Genomic DNA, 7,685 nt, shown 5'->3' with positions numbered 1-7,685 from the left:
ATCGGGACTATCTCGTTTCCTTTTGTATGTTACAAACATGTGCACAAACACATATTACCATGTACCACAGCGTGGAGTAGGATATAATAAATATTTCCAGGAATAAAATTTTTCAAAAAAAAAACTATTTTTTTTAATTTTCAAATATGACACACGAGCACACACATACATTCAAAATCCATATATTATTTTATTATAGCATTCCATCACATTCTACCAAATGCAATTGAATTACTTGAATATTTGCCAGTACGATTTAACATTCCTTTTTATATGGGGGAGGAAATAGTTTTACACACAATAGTCATTACTTTTGGAATGCCTTCCCAGTTATCAGCGAGCGAGTTAAAACCTTGAAATTCATTGAAGGGTGTTTAACAGCAGAATTTTTTTCTCCGTTTGTTTTACTTTTCCTCTTTTAGACAAGGCCGATTACAATTTTTACTCCAAGTGCAAATGTTCCCATTTCAAAACCAAAAATAGATGTTTGTCGATACAGATGGCAGTCTGTTGACTACGGTTGACCTTCTAAACATTTCACCAAGTGGTCAAGTAAATTTTTTATTTGGACATTTTTTCTATATAAAAGAGCAGCATTGAGAGAGATAACAAGTTTTTGGTTGTCCTGTATGTATGTGTATGGGTGTGTGTGAATGTGTTTGTTCTTTTATTTATTTCAAAATAAAAGTTTTTGTTTTTTATGATTTAAAAGCGAATCATCTGCAGATAGAAAAATTCAATTTCAATTTTGTTAATGGTAAAGTTTTTGATTCACTTTGGTCTGAATTCAATTCTGTTTTGCCGTTTATTTGGTTAGTTTTACGTTTGTGTGTGTGTGTGGTTTTTTGGTTGTTCAATGGAGATATTACATAAAACATTTGAAAATGATTGTTGTTGTTTTATTATTACTATTTTTTCTTTTTTGTGGTATGTATTTTACTGTTTCGCATGTTTTAGTTGTTAACAAGTGTCAAAACATTAAAGTTATGTGAAGCATTTCACTTTCTAAAACCAAATACTCGTTCAAATAACAGTACGAAGGGCGATAGACGTAAAAATGTAATTTCCACCATGTTAACACAAGTATTCAGGGGTTTTTTAATTGAATTTTTCGATTGTAGTAATTTATTGAGGGAAAGGATGTAGTAATTATTGAATATTGATATTTTATTTATGCATGAAAATGTTGTTTTGCTCCCTTGAAAGTTATCTCCCAGATAAAATTAACCAATTCCAGTATTTTAAACCAGTAAGGAAAGTAGTAAAGTCGGACTGGGCCGACTATATGATACCCTTCACCACTTTGGGTATATTTTACATATGTATCCTAACAGACGACGCGTTTTGTTATAAATCTATATCTGAACCGATTTCAAGGAAACTTACCAGAGACTAATTTATATAACATCAGTACGTTGTGTCAATCGGCCTAGCTATGGATCTTTTCACGAAGCTTAGCAAAATCATTCTAGGCTTAATTCAGTACCCTATACCAAAATACATGCAAATCGAAATATATATAGGGACTTTGGTGTACCAATTACCTTAAAACGGATGAAAATACATATGGGAGCTATATCTAAACCTGAACCGATTTTCACGAAACTTGGCAGACATCATTCTCATTGTTTACAATTTAACATAGACAGACGGACGGACATACATAAATCGACTTAGAAAGTGATTCTATGCATATTCTCAAAAGTCTATCTCGTTTCCTTTTGCCTGTTACAAACTTATGCACAAAAACATAATACCCTGTACCACAGTGTGGTGAAGGGTATAAACATCAAACCGACGGGTTTGGTGCGGGCACATCCTGCATGGACACAGCGTGTTGAGGATCTGGAAGGAGCATTTTGCAAAGCTTCTTGTATCAAATAGTAACGGCGAAGAAGATGCCCAAGAACCAATTAGAGACGACGGCATAACGTATATGCCACCTAGCTAAGATGATGTCAGAATAGCCATTAATCGGCAGAAGAATAGTAATAAAGCAGTGGGTGCCGATGGATTACCAACCGAACAATTCAAGACCGTTGATCAGATGCTGGTCAGGAGCATGCACCAGCTGATTAGTACAATTTGGCTAGAGGAATGCATGCCCAATTATTGGAACCTCAGCATCCTGTGTCCCGTGCACAAAAAAGGAGACAAGACGATATGTAACAACTATTGAGGAATTAGTCCCCTTCTCATTGAATATAAAGTGCTATCCAGCGTGATGTGTGATTGACCGAAGCCAATGGATTGACATTATCGGACCATACCAACTCTGACCCAGATCCTGGAAAAGACCCACGAAAAGCGCCATAAATAAAAGGGATGACATCAGTTTTGTAATTCGGAGAAGGATAGTTTTGGCCAACTGATGCCACTATGGTCTAAGTAAGCAATTTAGAAACAAGGCAATCTCTCGCCAAACCAAACTCACATTCTACAAGACGCTGATACTACCCGTGCTGTTGTATGGATCAGAAGCATGGCTATTTGCGCAAGCAGATGAGGATTGTTGGAGAGAAAATGTCTCCGAAAGATCGATGGGACTTTGAGTAGGTTTGTGTGGCACCAAGATTTTGTAACACCGCGAAATATTGGTTGGATCTAAGAATACCGATCTAAACATGTGTGTCCGCCCGTCTGTCAATTATAATTTGTAAACACGATACAGGCCACAATTATGGACCAATCTTCACGAAATTTTGCATGTAGGACGGATTCTGATCAATGAAGACCCCTATTGTTTAATAACTTTATTTTTGTTTGATTTTCTGGTCGCTCCAGAGGCAGCAATTATGGCCCAAACATAGCGAATTTTTACATGGAGAAGGAGATCGGGACAAAGAATAGAGATCGGGCCAAAGAATAAAGATCGGTCAATATTTAGCGGGTCAAATGGACCCTGTCTTTTATATGAAAAGTGACAAAATTTGTATTCTACGGCGTATAGATTTACCCCTAAAGAAAATAGACCAGAAAAGTTGATAGTACATCCAAGAGAAGTGGTTGGCCTTCAAATTGATACCAATTACATTGTCGTATGTACTCGGATGAGGGAGTTACACTTAAAAATTTACAGGTGCTTACGTGTTCAAATATTATTTAGGAACCCATTTCCACCCTAGAGGGCGAAAATATAGCGTTTATCCTTTAAAATTTTCCATGAGGATCCAGGTATGGTCAAGAACAACTCCTATAATTTTCGGTGAATATCAAATAAGAATATTGGGAATATTGTGGACCGAAAACATAATTTTTTGTGTTTTTTCGAGTCTATCTATAGGACACAATTAAAAGCCGAACAAAACAACACAACCCACGGTGAAGTTCAAGAGAGTGCAAATATTGCCCAAGATCAGAATATAGAACAACAGAAAGTTAGATTTTCGTGGAAGTTGTGTAGGGTATCATATGGTCGGCCCCGTCCGACTATACTGCTCCGCTCGATGGTTTATTTGATGATATAGTTAATTAATGTTCATTGTAATATCTAAATACAACATTTAAAAAGTTCCACAAGAATTTAACACGTTTCCATTTATATTAATTATTGTACAAAATAACAACAAATTCAGCTACTAATTTAATATAAGCATCCAAATTTAATGATGGTTGATAATTTGATTGTTTTATTGTCAATATACCAAAACCCAAATGCATTTAATATTTTCACGCACAATTGATTTTTAGCATTTTTTGCTTCTTTTGACTTGTTGTCGCATAACAAAAAAAACAATGCCCTGTCAATGAATTAATTATATTTTAAATACAGTATACAGCCATATACATATTCAGTTTGTGGTTTCCAGAGAAAATCACTTATGTATAAAAATGAAAAAAGAAAAAATAAAATTGTATATTAATTGTTAATATTTTTAATTAAAAGCTGTGGGCATATAATTTATGTAAGACATTTAGGCATATATTTTTAAAAGTATCCAATCATCGATATTTATACGGACACACGTGGAGGTTAAATTGGTTTTATATAGTTTTCTGTAAGAGGTAAAAGTCAATGTTATATAGTTTTTTTTTTTATTTTTATTTTTACTGCAAATATTTATTTTCAGATTTAAGTTATTCTGTCTGTGATATCCATCGTATTAAATTATAGTTTCACATTTACATATATATTTATGTATAAACCGCATGTGCAATATACATTTTTCAACACAATATAACCCTAACAGCTAAAGTTAAAAATAGCTTTTTTATTTTCTTTTTTTGTGATATGAGTTTTCCATTTATAGCCGTTAATTGTATATAATGCCCAAAACCATTTACTTCATTCTTAATTTTGCATTTTTTGTCCCTTTAAGTCTGCTGTTGTTATTTGTGTTTCTTTTTTTAGAACAAATTGCAATAAACCAGCAACAAATTAAACAGCAAACAAATGTGTGAATTGTATTGCCTTTAATTGAACATGGATTACAATTGAAAAGAAATTTGGAAGCTGATACACAATACAAATGGGGAGTTCGAAAATCAATTTTGAACAAAAAAACTGTGTATTAGTATATTCCGAAACAAGTATATGAGAGCTTTGCAATTCTTTGTGTGTGAGAAAAATAGCGTTAAAAATTCTTGATGTTCTTTACCTGGAGAAACTAAATTAACGAACCTATACTAACAATTTAACATATCTAATAAGAATAAAATTCAATTACGCCTTAAATACATATGTCCCTCTATTGAAATGGAATATACAACGTTTTTGTAAAAATATTCGATATATTTGTTTGCATTTTTTAAACGAATTGTCTCTAATTTGATATTTTGTGTTCTCCACCATTTAGGGTACTCCCATAAAATGGTACGTTTTTAACAAAACATTTTTACTTGTTTTTAAATATAGTTCCTGTGATCTTGGAATTAAAAATTATAGAAAGATATACCAAAACCTGTATGGAAAGTTCAAAATTCGGACTTGGTTGACTATATGACACCGTCACTTTGGATGTATTACATACTGCAGCTCATCGACATATCCCAAATATGTGAAAGCTACGAGTATATATATCTGAGCTATATCAAAATTTGAAATTTCTGTGCGATATGCATAACTTCGTCTAAATCGAACAAACACTGAGTATCTGTTGCACAATTACATGAATTCGGACAAAAATATTCACGTAATCTATATCTAAATCTAAATAGATTTAAGGGAACCCCCCATTCTCGATTTTAATTTTTCAAGATTTTCAATGGGCTGGTAAATCAATACCAATGCTTGTTAAGGTTTGTAACTGCATATAAATAATTGAAGATTTAAAATAGAAGAAAAATGAAAAAATTAATATACCTTCCATACTGTGGTGGAGGGTATAAAAATGCAAAAATCAATCATACGTAACTCACTACATTTCAAAATAAGGGTTTGGCCTTTTCCAACTATCTTTCCATCCATCTATTGCGATTCCAACAGCCAGGCAGACATGGTGATGACCCCTTAAGATAGAGTTTCGAAACTTTAGACATACGTTCCTATTATTTCTAGAAAGTTTAGTATTGAATATGTAATATAACCGTCCATGACCACCAATATATTATGGTCTATGTATTGACAAAGCTTTATAAAAGTCCCACCTCAGTACAATAAATACATGAATACAATTGTACAATAATATAATGTTCTCCTCTAAAATTATAACAACTAATATTCCTTGCAACAGTTTTTAATGGATACAAATTTATAAAGGGTCTATGATTTAACATTGAGCCATTTATTCTGTATGTTGAAGGCCCCACTAGAATTTCCAGCCTGTAAATTCCTATATGTAATTTGGCCTTTCCTTTCTTAGAGGATGAAAAACCTCTTAGCAGTTAATTTACAATGTTAAACCATGTTTTGACATTACATATAAGGGTTCGGAACGATTTTATGTATGTCTACTTCATGATGGATAGTATGAAAGATTCGGTCCGGCATAACACTTTGTTAAAAGTTGACAAGTAAAAACCCAGGAGAAAACCAAATATCAAACTACCTTCACTCCAAAAAATTCTGCGTAACGTTTGAAAAAGATTCTCAATATATCGAAAAGTTGGGTTAATGTACTATGAGAGATATACTAAATCGGCAATATAATTTATGAGTTCTAAGTAACAAACAACAAAGCATATTCAAACTTATATTAAAGCCCAATAAGAATCCAAAATATATACCTACATCCAATTCGGTTGAAAAACGTGCTCAACAAACCCAAAATACCGAATAACCGTACCGTTATAAAAGGGGGCCACCCGAAAAAGGGGAATTTTTTTTATGTTTTTGAAGGAAGATTTACTACCAAGTAAGAATACTAAAATCTTTAAAATAGTGAATATTTTCTATGGGGTCTATCCTAAAAGTGGACTGATATACCAAAGTTCAAAGATCTGTCTTAAACATTGCGAGCTCTATCGTGATTGCAATTTCTCAAGCGAATATTTCGAGGAGTTACTAACGGAATGACAATTTTAATTTACGCACCACCTTACGGTAGAAGGTATACAAATATTTCGAAAAATTAAGGACAATAGAATATTTTTGTTGTATGCTATAAAAACCTAAAATGTTTTCCAATGGAATAAATTCAATACCAAAATATTGTAAATAATTTTTTTACATTATCCTTTTTTAATTAAAATTTATGTTCACTATTTTGTTCATGGTAGTTGCTCGAATTTTACATATTATAAATACTTACAATAATTTAACTTTTCTATTTTAAATCCGCATTCACAGTTTTTTTGTTGTACCTTCGTTTTCAATATTCGTAATGTTTTTGCATAACAATAACAACACTATTTGTTTAATAACAGTCCTTAAACATTTTCATTAAATAACTTTAAAATATATCAACAATTTCTATAGTTCTTGCATTTATTTTCACTAAATAGATATTCCAAAAATATTACTTCTTCAGTATCCTTTTAAATACTAGTCAATTATTTTTTTTTCGGTTTACTTTTAACATTAATTTCTTTTTCACATTTACATTTATTTTAATTCCATTAGTAGTCTTCAATTATTATTATGGTTTCCACTTGCACTTTGTTTTTATTGAGGATTTCAATATTTTTCCGTTTTACATTTCTCTTTTTCAATTTAAATTTCTTCACCAAAATCCAACTGTTGATTGTCACTCAGTTGTTGTCATCTTCATCACCATCATCAGATGAATGATGGTGGATGGATGGATGAACACTTGTTTGCTTGTTTGTCTTTTGCAAATATTCCACACCAACAGCTTGTTGCTGCTGCTTTTGCTATGTTCTGTTTACAGTTATATTCTTTTTTTCTCAGCAGTTATTATCCTTTTTATGGTGCTCGGCGTGTGGCTGTAGTCCCGAAAAATGCGTTGTTGAATCTTCAAAGGATCTCTGTAGACTAAATGTATTTTCCAGATGTATCCTGTTAATATAGGAAACAAAATAATTGCGTGTACATGTGCGAATGAAGGTGTATTTGTGTCGTAGTTCGTTCGTATGCGTGTGTATCTGTGTGTGTGTGTGTAACGACCATAACGAGTATGGCACTGTTGCTTCAATTTGTTGTTGTCGTTTTTCAAATGTTTCACAAGGATACAGCAACAATTTCAACATAAACGATTGTCTATGTATTTGTATGGAGCACACTCTCACACTAACACACAGATATTTGTGCAAAGACAACCATATCCCTTAATAGCATAGATACAGAT

Source organism: Musca vetustissima, unplaced genomic scaffold (assembly GCF_032173495.1).
Source record: "Musca vetustissima isolate MV318-11 ecotype Yass unplaced genomic scaffold, APGP_CSIRO_Mvet_v1 utg6259, whole genome shotgun sequence".
In the NCBI taxonomy this organism is placed as follows: Eukaryota; Metazoa; Arthropoda; class Insecta; order Diptera; family Muscidae; genus Musca; species Musca vetustissima.
The sequence above is the reverse complement of the archived record's forward strand: the minus strand, read 5'-3'. Positions refer to the sequence as shown.